Below are 14,413 nucleotides of genomic sequence, written 5' to 3'. Positions count from 1 at the left end.
TTTTGCAAAAGGCAGTTTGCAGGGTGGCTAGTGTCCATAATAATTATTCCTGCCCACTTCTTTGTCCTGGAAACACACAAGTACTACAGTGATGACAGACTGCAGCGACTGACAGTGGGGGGAATAAAAAAGATAAAAACCATGACCTGAGTGCAAAACACAAACACACAGGTCCGTAGAGATGGTCCATGGTGTTCTATTGCAGGGATTGGGTTAGGGTTATGTAGGAAACAATCACAGCACTACCTTAGTGCAAGGCAAAATCCAGCAAGAACACAGTTACATCTGAAACTCATTTCCCAGTATTTCTTCGCTTTGGATGTTGTGTATTCAAAGGACTTGTTTCCTCATGTTATTGTGCTCAAGAGGGTTTTCATTGATGTAGTTGTGTGGGTCAGTTTAACAAGGAGCTGTGGGATGTGGAGAAGTACCTGTTCCTGAACCTGGTGGTCTGGGTCTTCAGGCTTCTGTAGCAATTGCCTGTCGAGGGTGTGACCTGAATAATGAGGGTATTTGATGATAGATGCCACCTTCTTGAAACATCAACTCCTGTAAGTACAACAGATTCTGAATATGCTGGAAATCTTGAGCAACATATACAAAGTGCTGGAGGAACTCAGCAGCCATTATGGGAATCATATATAGGCCTCCAAATAGCAGCCAAGAAGTGGGTGTGAGATTGCAAAGGGAGCTGGAAAAGGCATGCAATGGGAAAATCAGGTTGGTGTCGAATCGCAAGAGGGGATATTTGTTAAAAGCCTATGTTATTTGTTGAATACTCGGGGAAAAGCTATCTTAGATTGGCTGTTGTGTACTAATCCAGATTTTATTCCGAAGTTTAATGTAAAGAAACCCTTAGGAGGCAGTGATCATAATATGAATGAATTCATATTGCAATTTGAGAGGGAGAAGCATTAGTCACGTGTATCTGTATTGCAATGGAATAAAGGGAATTACAGAGGTATGAGAGAGGAGCTTGCCCAGGTGGATTGGAGGAGTATACTGGTGAGGATGCCGGCAAAGCAAAGATGGCTGAAGTTTCTGGGAATAGTTCACAAGGTGCAGGATAGATATATCCCACATAAGAAATTATTGTCAAAGGACAGAAGTAGGATGACAAGGGAAATTAAGGACTGCATAAAAGCCAAGGAAAAAGCATATAAGGTAGAAAAAGGGAGTGGAAAGTTGGATGATTAGGAAGCTTTTAAAATCCTACAAAAGGCAACCAAAAAGCTATAAGAAGGGAAAAGATTAAATATGAGAGCAAACTAGCTAATAACATAAAGCAGGATACGAAAGGTCTTCTTTCAGTTATATAAAGAGTAAAGGGAGATGAAGTTGATATTGGACCACTGGAAAATGATGCTGGTGAGGTAGTAATGGGGGATAAAGAAATGGCAGATAAATGTAATGGCTACTTTACATCAGTTTTCACTGTGGAAGACACTAGCAGTGTGCCAGAGGTCTGTGTCAGGGAGCAGGAGTGAGTGCCTTTGCTATTACAGAGGGAAAAATGTGAGGCAAACTCAAAGGTCTTCAGGTGGATAAATCACCTGGACGAGATGGACTACATCCCAGAGTCCTGAGAGAGGTTGCTGAAGAGATAAGAGTTGCATTGGTCATGATCTTTCAAGAATTACTTGATTCTGATATGGCCCCGGAGGACTGGAAGATCACAAATGTCACTCGGTTCTTTAAGAAGTTTTGGAGTCTATTATTCAGGATGAAGTTTCAAGGTAATTGGGCACTAATGATAAAATAAGTCAAAGTCAGCATGGTTTCTCTAAAGGGAAATCTTGCCTGACAAATCTGTTAGAGTTCTTCGAGGAAGTAACATAGAAAGCTGTGTCAAATATGTCCCTACCTTAGAACTACCTAGGCTTTACCCATAGCCCTCTGTTCTTCTAAGCTCCATCCAGGAGTCTCTTAAAAGACCCCATCATTTCTGCCTCCACCACTGCCGCCAGCAGCCCATTGCACACACTCATCACTCTGTGTAAAAAACTTACCTTTGACATCTCCTCTGTACCTACCTCCAAGCAGCTTAAAACTATGCCCTCTCGTATTAGCCATTTCAGCCATTGGAAAAAGCCTCTGATTATCCACACGATCAATGCCTCTCATTATCTTGTACACTTCTATCAAGTCACCTCTCATCCTCCGTCACTCCAAGGAGAAAAGGCCGAATTCTCTCAACCTATTCTCATAAGGCATGCTCCCCAATTCAGGCAACATCCTTATAAAGCAAACACAAGGAAATCTGCAGATGCTGGAAATTCAAACAACACACAAAATGCTGGTGGAACACAGCAAGCTAGGCAGCATCGATAGGGAGAAGCGCTGTCGACGTTTCGGGCCGAGACCCTGTGTCAGGACTAGATATGATATAAACTAGACTAGATAAACATCCTTGTAAATCTCCTCTACACACTTTCTATTGTTTCCACATCCTTCCTGTAGAGAGGCGACCAGAACTGAGCACAGTACTCCAAATGGAGTCTGACCAGGGTCCTATGTAGCTGCAACATTAACAAGCAGGGTGGACAAAGGAGAGGCAGTGGATGTCATTTACTTGGATTTTCAAAAGGGATTTGATAAGGTGCCACACATGAGGCTGTTTAACAAGATAGAACCCTATGGTGTTACAGGAAAGATACTGTCATGGGCAGAGGAATGGCTGACAGGCAGGAGACAGCAAGTGGAAACAAAGGGGGTCTTTTCTGGTCGGCTTTCAATGGCGGTGCTCCTCAAAGGTCAGTATTGGGACCGTTACTTTTGACATTGTATGAAACTGATGACTTTCTGGCAAAGTTTGCAGATGATAAAAGATAGGTGGAGGGGTAGGTAGTGCTGAGGAAGCAATGAGATTGCAGCAGGACTTAGAAAAATTGAAAGAATGGGCAAAAATGTGGCAGATGGAATACAGTGTTGGGAAATGTATGATAATGCATTTTGGTAAAAGGAACAATAGTGCGGTCTATTATCTAAATGGGGAGAAGGTTCAAACAGCAGAGTCCTTAGGAGTCCTCGTGCAAGACTCCCAGAAGGGTAATTTACAGGTCGAGTCAGGCAAATGCAATGTTGACATTTATTTCAAGGGGAATAGAATATAAAAACAAGGAAATAGTTCCGAGCCTTTATAAGACAGTAGTCAGGTTGCACTTGGGGTATTGTCAACAGGTTTGGGTCCCATATCTCAGAAAGGATTGGAAAAAATCCAGAGGAGGTTCACGAGGATGTTTCCGGGAATGAAGGAGTTAACACGAGGAGCATTTGGCATTCTTCTAAACTCACTGGAATTTAGAAGAATGCAGGGGGATCTCATTGAAACCTACCAAATGTTGAAAGGACTAGATAGGGTGGATGTTCCCTATGGTGGAGGTATACAGAACGAGAGGGCACAGCCTCAAAATTGAGGGGCAACCCTTAAGAACAGAGGTAAAGGAGAATTTCTTTTAGCTAGAGAGCAGTAAATTAGTGGAATGCTGTGCCGCAGATTGTGGTGGAGGCCAAGTCCGTGGATATATTTAAGGCAGAAATTGATAGTTTTCTGATCAGTTGGAGCATCAAAGGATATGTCAAGAAGGCAAGTGTAAGGGGTTGAGTGGGATTCAGGATCAGACATGATGGAATGGCAGAGCAGACCTGATGGACTGAATGGCTTAATTCTATTCCTATGTCTTGTGGTCTAAGTCAGGCAGCATCTATAGATGGAAATTAAAAGTCAATGTTTTGGGTTGAGACCATTCATCAGGACTGCTCACAATGGTGAGTCCTTACTAAGCGTCTCAGCCCAAAAACGTCGACTGTTTATTTTTAATTATTTAGAGATACAGCACAGTAAAAGGGCCTTCCAACCCAAAGAATCCATGCTGCCCAATTATACACACATGAACCAGAGCACCCAGAGGAATCTCACACGGCCATGGGGAGAACGTAGAATTTCCTTACAGGCAGTGGTGGGAACTGAACCTGGTTCACTGATGCTGAAATAGAGTTACACTAACTGATACACTCCGTGCCACCCTGTTTACTTCCCTCCATAGATGCTGCCTGACTTCCTGAGTTCCTCCAGCACCTTGTTCTCCTCCCAAAGATGCTGTCAATGGTGGGGGAGGGCTGTGACCGTGATGGATCAGGGTGTGCCCACCACTCCAACACTATATATGCACACACACAGTAGCTAGGGTGCACAGTACTGCAGTAATTTTATGTATTGCACTGTACTGTTCCCACAAAAGAAAAAGCAAATTTTATGACCAATGTGAGTGATTCTGATAATGAGTCTCTATTGTGGACTGAGAGTGGGATGGGGCCAAGGAGAGGGGAATCATGTCTGGGAAGGGAGTGGGAAGCACCAGAGAGACACTCAGTAATGATTAATAAACCAATTGTTTGTAATCAAATGACCTTGCCTGGTGCCTCAGGGTTGGATGTGTCTGCACCTGTTCCAAGCCCTATTCCCAGCACTACTTCTCTGCCACCTATCACATACCCCTCCTGCAGTGCTCCAGCCTTGCCAAACCCAACATCCTTTGCTCTCATCAGACTTAGAAACTCGCTCTCCATGTTGATAAATACTGTGCTGTTCAAAAATCTTAGGCATCGTATTGTACTTCCTACAATCTTCATCCTTAGTCCACTGGAAATCTTGACAAACACTGACTTCATTGTTGTGCCAATTCTTGAGTCTAACAGGGTGGCCCCATACAACTAAGACTACTTCACACCTCTGGTTACAACCATCACTTTAACAATCACAGAAGAATCCTCCACTTGGGACCCCTGTACATGTTGCTCTTGATCTGGCTGGAAAGCCAGTGCGTCTGCCTCTGGAGTGCCACGTGTAAAACAGTGAGTGGAATGGAGACAGGTCAGAGTCAGACACAGTGATTTCCCATCCAGCTGGTGAACAACATACGCAGGTGTTGCAGCGTCAGTGCAAGATGGTGTAATGACAGCTTTGGGAACCCAAACCTTGGTGAAAATGTCTCTCCAAAGAACTGGTCTACCCCACGGGGAACAATCATCACACTTCAGCCAGCATCCAGGCATAAAATACACTGCACCATCAGCATCTACTCAGAACAGCGCTTTCGGGAAACTTTCAACATTGCTCGCACTCCGTTCTCACAAACCTGCTCAAGTTGAGTTTATTGTCATGTAAGGTAGAGGTGCAATGAAAAAACTTGCTTGCAGCAACATCAGAGTCAACACACAGAATATACTGTAGACTATGCATAAGTTATACAAGTGAGGAAAAGCACTGTACAAATAGATCAAGATTTAATGTTATTCACCACAGACATTTACATGTACTAGGAACTTGCTGTGCTGTGTAGGCACGACATACAACAAAACATTCAACTATACAGAATAAAATATTATATAAAGTACCAACATGTAATAAAATGTAATACATACATAAACACCAGCACGTATTTACAATGTCAACAGCAGTATAAAAAGTTGTTTAAAATACTTACAGTGCAGTACTTACACTGAGGGGTGTGTCGGGGATACCTAAAATCGTTGATCAGATTAACTGGCTGGGGGAAGAAACTTAAGATGGCATCAAAAGCAAAATTTTAATCAGAGAAAAACCAGAGGCTCGATCACAAGCAAGTCCATAGTAGTGCAAGGGATGTTTCATTGTTGAGATATGGTTAGGGTTCAGATTCATTTATCACACATACATTGAAACATACAGAAAATGTGTCATTGGCATTAACAACCAACAGACCCAAGGATGTGCTGAGGGCAGCCCTCAAATGTCACGACACATCCTGTGCCCACAATGGTCAGCAAAACAACACCAGCATCAACAACAGCAACAAAATAAGTTCCTTTTCTTCCCTCCACCCCCCAAAAACCATCCAGTAGCTGTGAAGGTTGGTTTGAAGAACCAAACTGCCATTGAAAAGTCGGTGTTCCTGACCTGGTGATGTGGGACTTCAGAGGGCTTGTGCTGAATGGTAGGGACCCTTGATGACAGATGCCACTTCTTCGGGCAGCATCTGTCAAGGGTGGAGGCTGTGGCTGTTATGGACTGGGCATGACTCTCTTTAGCCTTTTGTATCCCTGTGCTGCAAGCAGACAGTTGGATACTTTCAGTTGTACATCTGTAGAACCTCCTGCTTATTGTCAACTAGAAGTGGCCTCCTCATCCAATAAAAGCTATCTTACTTATAAAAAAGCAGTATTTAAAAAATGACAACTCATTTCACTGCATGTTTCAATGTACATATGACAAATAAAGTCAACCTTTAACCCAAGAGATTGTGCAGATGCTGGAATTCCAGAGCAACACACACACAAAATGCTGGAGGAACTCAACAGGTCAGGGAACATTAATGGAAAGGAATAAACAGTTGACGTTGAGCCAAAACCCTTCCTCAGAGCCAAAAGTCAACTGTTTAATCTTTCTCAACTTAAACCCACTTTAAGTATTAAGAAAGGGTAGGACGAGGGAACACATACTAATCCTCATAGCAGGATAAGAACTGGAGAGAGTAAGCAGTTTCAAGTTCCTGGGTGTCAATATATCTGAGGAGCTAACCTGGTCCCAACATATCGATGGAGCTATAAGAAGGCATGACAGCAGCTATTTCAGAGTTTGAGGAGATTTGACATATCACCTAAAACACTTGAAAATTTCTACAGGTGAATGGTGGTGAGCATTCTGACTGGCTGGTATCGGTGGTGGTTGGGGGGGGGAGTTACTGCATTAGATCAACATAAGTTGCATCAGTCAGCTCCATCACTGGTACTAGCTTCCGTAGTATCCAGGACATCTTCAAGATGCCTCAAAAAAGCGGCATCCATCATTACGGATTCCCACCACCCAGGACATACCCACTTCTACTGTCTGGGTAGTCTCCAACCCCTTGGCATGAACATCGAAATCTCCAACTTACGGTAATTCCCTCCCTCACCCTTCCCCTATCACACTTGCACTCTGCCTCCTCCTCCAGCTGTCTATCACCTCTCTCATGATTCTGCCTCCTTCTACTACACATAGTGCTTTCCCCTTACATTCCTTCTTCACCTTTCCTGCCTATCCCCTCCCTGCTTCCCCTCCCCCACCCTTTGATCTTTCTTCTGATTGGTTTTTCACCTGGCACCTTCCCCCTCCCCTCACCTTCTTTATAGGGCCCATGCCCCCTCCCTCTTCAGTCCTGATGAAGGGTCTTGGCCCGAAACGTTAACTGCTCCTTTCAACGGATGCTGACCTGCTGAGTTCATCCAGCTTGTTTGTACGTGTTTTGACCACAGCATCTGCAGTGTACTTTGTGATAACACACCCTCTTCTTATTGTTAACATCAGGTAGGAGGTACAGAAGCTGAAGGCACACACTCAGCGATTCAAGAACAGTTTCTTCCCCATTTGATTTCTGAATGCACATTGAAGCCATGAGCACTACCTCACTACTTATTTTACTTCTGTTTTGCACTTATTTATTTTAACTATTTGACTAATATTTATTTTACTAATATATACATATATTTTTTAAATTCAGATTTTATCTATTTCATGTTGTATCACATTGTACTGCTACCACAAAGTTAACAAATTTCACAACCTCTGACAGTGATATTAACCTGGTTCTTATTTTGATTCAACTCTTCAATGGCTTTTGCACCCAAGATGCACAAATGTGATTAATCTGCAACAATCCCTGTTTTGGATGAAAGTTAATAAAGAGCATTGCAGCAAGGATTTCAACTCTTCAATGTCTTTAGCACCTAAAGATGCACGAATGTGATTAATTCCTGCTTTGGGATGGAAGTTAATAAAGAGTACTGCAGCTGCATAGGGCTGAGCATTATTCATGATCAACTGTGGAGGAAGTAGAAATAACATTTGTAAGGACGGGAGCCCGAGGCAGCAGATTTAGCAGAGTGCCCTTTCACTGCTTCTCTCTGGGAAAGAAATCCAGCACTCTGCAATGAAAGTCTCTTCTCTGATCACTGGTATGGCTCCAAACAAACAAGTTTTGGTTGGAATCAGAACCCAGTGAAAAGGAGTCACCACCACAAAACCATTTATCACTTACCCAGACTCTGCCTGTAGGTCATGGTACAGCATAAAAACATTATTCCAAATCATTTGACAGGCTTTCCATGGATTTTGAGCTCACAATACTCCTGAGGTCACCCAATTTGCACTCAGGAGGCCAATTCATTTTCCAACTGCCCCGTCCATCTTTGGCCAGTAAAACCAATTGAAAGGGTGGCTTTTAATAATTTGCCACAAAATGATGCTGTTACTTCGCATTCAATGTGTCGTATCAGACCAAAGATAGTCCAGACATCTCACAAATATCCATAGACAATATTTGAGGATTCTGAAAATTCAGTCAACAAAAGAGCAGCTAATTTATTTTAAAAGTCGGGTCATTTATTTTATTTCGTTTAGAGATACAGAGCTGAACAGGCCCTTCCAGCCCATCAACAACTCACCCATCCAACACTAACCCAATCAGAGGACATGTTACAATGACCAATTAACCTAATAACCGGTACATCTTTAGACTGTGGAAGGAAACTGGAGCACCCAGGCAAAATCCAGAACATTCAAACTTTCTTAGAGGGTGCCGGATTTGAACTCCAACGCACCAAGATGTAACAGTATCATGCTGACCACTACACTACCGTGGTATTTACAAAACAGAATTTATGTGTTCATTAAATCATAGAAGGTAACTAGCGAAGAACAGCTAACTCGCTGGTCCAAGTGGATAGAAATGGAAAACCACCACTCAGGGGAAATGACTAGAGTCAAGCAGGAGATGAGGCAACTCTTTCATCAGAGAGGGCACATAAATAAAGGAAGATTCTGAATTTCCAAATTACACAAACATCTTATTTGCACCACTTTCTCTCTGGACACACATTGAACTACAGGTGAATTTGAATGAGGCAGGGAGACAGAGAGACATTTAAATATCTCTGCTCTCAATCCCACATCACCCCACAACTTTCTTGGAGCCAAAGAGTGTTTTTAAGAGCAATGGTCACTGTTGTAAATCACATCAACCTGGATTACCTGTTGCTTTGGCTTTAGGTATTGAACTGAACAACACTGAAAAGGTCTCCAATTCTCTATAGTGTGCTATAGTGAGAGGTGGTGAGCAGAGACCAAGTACCCCTACCACACCGAATATAAATGCATCTCTGACCAGCTTTCTGTGTGTGTAGGCAGAGTCAAAGATGACAAAAATCTGGAGTCTTGTTGCTCAAATGATCACTCAGACCTGAAACAACTGCTCACATCTCCCAGTTACAGGAACAAAGTTTAGCCCACAAGGAGATAGGAGGGGCATGGAAATATTTTATTTAGAGACACACAGGCCCTTCTAGCCCAATTACACCCATGTGACGAATTAACCTACTAATGTCTGAGGAAACCCATACAGTCATAGGGAGAACATACAAACTCCTTCTAGACAATGGCAGAACTGAACCTGGGTCACTGGCACTGTAAAGCATTATGCTAACTGCTACACTGTCCTGTCCAGATGCAGGAACATGGGGCAAAGCAGAAGATCAAGTCAGCACTGACTAGATGGGCAGACAGGCCTGTTAATCTAGTGCTCTATGATTATGAGGTGCTTGTCCTTTCCAATTGACAACAGGCTGTAAATAATGACCAGAACTGCTCAAGAGGTTCTCCTGTTTCTATGAGGACACAAAACAGCTCCATCTGTGGCTCTGTGACAGAACGGAACAGACTAATGTGCTAGGACACCAGCGATGCTTTGTGATGACTAATTTGCTTGAACCAGCAGTTGAACTGTGGATAAAAACTCAATCAACCAGCAACAAGCTCTCATGATGGCATGTGGGTTGCCACATAACGTAATGTGCACAGGGGAACAGCCATAATGTGGAAGTGGTTTTATGCAACCATTTGTAATCTTAAATGCAAGAGATTCTGCAGATGCTGAAAATCCAAAGCAACACACACAAGATGTTGGAGGAACTCAGTAGGTCGGGCAGCATGTATGGAAATGAATAAATAGTTGAAGTTTCTAGCCGAGACCCTTCATCACCTCTGGAAAGGAAGGGGGAAGATGCCAGAATGTGATGGGAGGGGGTAGTAGGACAATTTAAAATGTGATACGTGAAACCAGGAGGGTGGGGATGGGTTGAAGTGAGAAGCTGGGAGGTGATAGGTGGAAAAGGCAAATAGATGAAGAAAGAATCTGATAGGAGAGGAGAGTGGCCCATAGGAGAAAGAGAAGGAGGACGGGCAACAAGGGAGGTGATCGGCAGGTGAACAGAAGAGATGAGGAAATAGTAGAGAATAGAAGAGGGAAGTAAAAAAAAATTACCAGAAGGAGAAATCAATGCTCATGCCATCAGGTTGGAGGCTACACAGATGGAATATGAGGTGTTGCTCCTCCACCTTGAGAGTGGCCTCATCATGGCAAAAGGAGAGGTCATTTACCAACATGTCAGAACAGGAATGGGGATAGGAATTAAAATGGTTGGCCACCAGGAAAAATCTTTGCTAACTTGATGTCACAGTATTTCAATTTCCTGGATGGAGCAGTGGGCCATCAATGATTCAAGGCAATGACACATTCTATTGTATCAGCAGGATTTACAACATGACCTTTTATTAAAGCATACCACGCACTAATCACTGTTATACGGAGTAATCTCTAAAATGCAATCTGAAGCTACTTCTGATGCACACTGGCAGCTTTAACAGATTCAGAGGCAAGAGCCAAGTGCAAGGCATCATGAAGGTCTTATATTAATTCAGAAAGTTAAAAATAGAAATTCTTCAGTTTCGATAGTATTTTGCAGAAATAATTCAAGCCAGCTCAAAGGGAGAGACAGAGAGGATAGATAGAGATAGGTGGGTAGAGTGGGGTAGAGAGAAAATGGGGGGCACAGAGAGAGGCACACAGTCAGACAGAGACACAGAGTGAGACAGAGCAAAAAAGAGGCAGGCAGACACACACACACACACACTTTGGTTCCTCAAGCTTTAGACATTCACAGTAGCAAACAGCCCCTTCTACCATTCAGTGGGGTAGAGGTCACTAGTGTGCACACTTAAAATGACAGAGCCATTTTACAGGAGGTTTATTCAGCATGTACCTTGAGCTTATCAGAGCTGTTGATTACATCATCCAAAGATGAGTCACTCCCAGTTAAAAACCCATCACAATGTACCAACTCCCTGCAGGACAGCTACGCTAACAACGTGAAATGTGGTCACCAAATGGGAGAGCTCACGCACAAAACACTTTGCTAATTCCCTTGCATTCAGTTCTTCCACTTGAATGGATAAAAACCCTTTCAAAATTACAATTGCAATTCCTCCCCCCCCCCTTCAAACAGATCCCACCCCCTCCACCCTTACCAACCCTTTTTATTTTTCTCAGGCACTCTACACGGGTTCTCAGAGTCTCACAATGCAAATAAGGCCAGTGTTCATTCACGGAGTGATTAATATGCAGAGGCAGCTTGCGGGTTTACCAGGAAACAGCCTCCAATATACCTCTTCAAGCATGGTGACTCTTGCCAGCAGTTTAAATCATCCAAAGATTGGTTGAAAAGAAGGAACAGTGTCCTCCCTTGTATTAAGTAACATCTTCAATAAACATCCAGCGGCTGCTGACTGCTTTAGCAAAAAAATGTCAAAGATGCTCATACAGAAAAAAAAGGACCTACCTGCCACAACTGAAAATTACACAATTTTCACAAAAGGCTTAAGAATTTAATAACTGCATGATAGTGCTGTCAACGTCTTCATGTCACCATGAAACAAGACAGTGCTGAATCTGCCTCCTGCAACATTTAGACCTGTATTTTAAACTGCCAAAAGCTTCCTGCCACACAGCTCTCGTGACAATTAAATCCTATTTTAGCACAGCTGTAAAAATGGAAAGTATAAATGTAAAACTGTCACTGTTCAGACTGATTCGAGAACATTCACCTTTCTCTCCACACCTCGTACGCATTTCCTCGACCTCTGAACAAAGTAATTTGACAAAAGACAAAGGACTAGATATAAATTATTAAGGACCCCATCATCCAGGACATGCTCTTTTCTTATTATCACCATCAGTGAGGATGTAAAGGAGCCCAAAGACACACACTCAATGCTTTAAGAACAGCTTCTTCCCCTCCACAATCAGATTTCTGAATGGAGATCTATTAATACTATCTCACTGTTTTTACTCTTTTGGCATGACTTACTTCAGATAATTATTTAATATATTTCTTATTGTAATTTAGTTTTTTTTTCCTGAATTGGAATGTACTGCTACTGCAAAACAACAAATTCTACGATAATGTCAGTGATATTTAACCTGATTCTGATTCTCAATATCTGGACAAGCTTGGTAAGACAAGACAGATCACATCTCTTTACTTACCTATTAAGAAACAGTGCACAACAGACCCTTCGAGCCGCGCCGCCCAGAAATCCCCTAGCCTCGTCACAGAACAATTTACAATGACCAATTAACAAACCAACCGGAGTACCTGGAGGAAACCCATCTGGTCATGAGAAGGTACAAACTCTTCACAGACAGCAGCAGGACTGTGCACTACCATCCACCCATTAAACCATCCCACCACCACTACTTTTATTATTTCCTGTCAGAATCAGTGTGATTATGAAGAAAGCCTGGCAATGCCTCTACTTCCTCAGGAGTTTGCAAAGATTCAGCATGACATCTAAAACCTTGACAAACTTCTATAGATGTGCGGTGGAGAGTATATTGACTGGCCGCATCACAGCAGTATGGAAATACCAATGCCGTTAAACTGAAAATCCTACAAAACGTAGTGGATACAGCCCAAACCTCACAAGTAAAGGCCACAACCACTGAGCACATTTACATGAAACACTGTCACAGGAAAACAGCATCATTATCAAGGAAACCCACCACCCAGGTCATGCTCTCTTCTCACTGCTGCCATCAGGAAGGTGGTACAGGAGCTCAGGACTCACACTACAAGGTTTAGGAACAGTTACTACCCCTCAACTATCTGGCTCTTGTGAATAACTTCACTCGCCCCATCATTGAATTGTTCCCACAACCCACAAACTCACTTTCTCACACTTCATCTCATATTTTTTGATATTTATTGCTAATTTATTATTTTCCTTTTCTTTTGTGTTTGCACAGTTTGTTGTATTTTGTATATTGGTTGTTTGTCCATCTTGTTGTGTGCAGTTTTGCTAAGTGATATGCTATCAAAGATAAATCCTCCAAGTGCAGGTTACTGCATCACTGTAATGGCATTTAGAACTTAGAAGAGTACAGCACAGGAACAGGCCATTCAGCCCACAGCATTGTGCCAAACCAGCCAAAAAGCAAATCAAAAGCACCCAAACTCTAATCCCTCCTACCTCCACCATGTCCATGTCCCTCCATCTTCCTCACATTCATGTGCCTATCCAAACATCTCTTAAAAGCATCCAATGCATTAGCTTCAACCATCGTATCAGGCAGCACATTCCAGGCATCCACAAACAGAGGCAAGGGGGGATTTCTTTAGGCAGAGTGTGGTGAATCCATGGAATTTATTGCCAGAGACTGCTGTGGAATCCAAGTCATTAGGTTTACTTAAAGTGGGGGTTGATAGCGTTGATTAATAAGGATGTCAAAGGTTATGGGGAAAAGGCATTGAACAGAAAATCCTACAAAAAGTAGTGGATACAGCCCAGTCCATCATGGGTAAAGCCCTCCCCACCATTGAGCAAATCTGCATGAAGTGTTGTCACAGGAAGGCAGTATCCATCATCAGGGATCCCCACCATCCAGGTCATGCTCTCTTCTCACTCCTGTCATCAGGAAGGTACAGGAGCCTCAGGACTCACATCACCAGGTTCAGGAACAGTTATTACCCCTCAACCATCAGGCTTTTAAACCAAAGGGGATAACTTCACTCGCCCCAGTACGGAAATATTCCCACAACCTATGGACTACTTTCAAGGACTCTTCATCTTGAGTTCTTGATATTTATTGTTTATTTATTATTGTTTTTGTATTTGCAGTTTGTTGCCTTTTGCACACTGGCTGAATGCCCAAGTTGGTGCAGTCTTTCATTGATTCTATTATGATTATTATTGTATGATGGATTTATTGATTATACCTGCAAGAAAATGAATCTCAGAGTTGTAGATGGTGATATATATTTACTATGAACTTTGATTCAGTCGTGATGGAATGGCAGAGACAACTTGATGGGCTGAATGGCATAATTCTGCTCCTATGTTTTATGGCCTTAAACTCTAGTACCTCCTTCCTATTAACTTCAACTGTGTGTGACAGACACAGGCCACTATCCCATGAACTTCTACTGCAATAGACCATCAAAATTATTCTTGTTCCTCCATCAACAGAATTTTAGGATGTATATGTATACATTTTTCTGACAT

General features: G+C 42.6%; 1 protein-coding gene across 12 annotated transcripts in view; it reads right to left on the bottom strand.

Moving 5' to 3' along the window:
• The window catches only part of LOC132385203 (neural cell adhesion molecule 1-like), a 786,620-nt gene that overhangs the window by 764,452 nt on the left and 7,755 nt on the right, over positions 1-14,413 (bottom strand). The window lies entirely within an intron of this gene.

Source organism: Hypanus sabinus, chromosome X2 (assembly GCF_030144855.1).
Source record: "Hypanus sabinus isolate sHypSab1 chromosome X2, sHypSab1.hap1, whole genome shotgun sequence".
Lineage (NCBI taxonomy): Eukaryota > Metazoa > Chordata > Chondrichthyes > Myliobatiformes > Dasyatidae > Hypanus > Hypanus sabinus.
The sequence above is the reverse complement of the archived record's forward strand: the minus strand, read 5'-3'. Positions and strand labels throughout refer to the sequence as shown.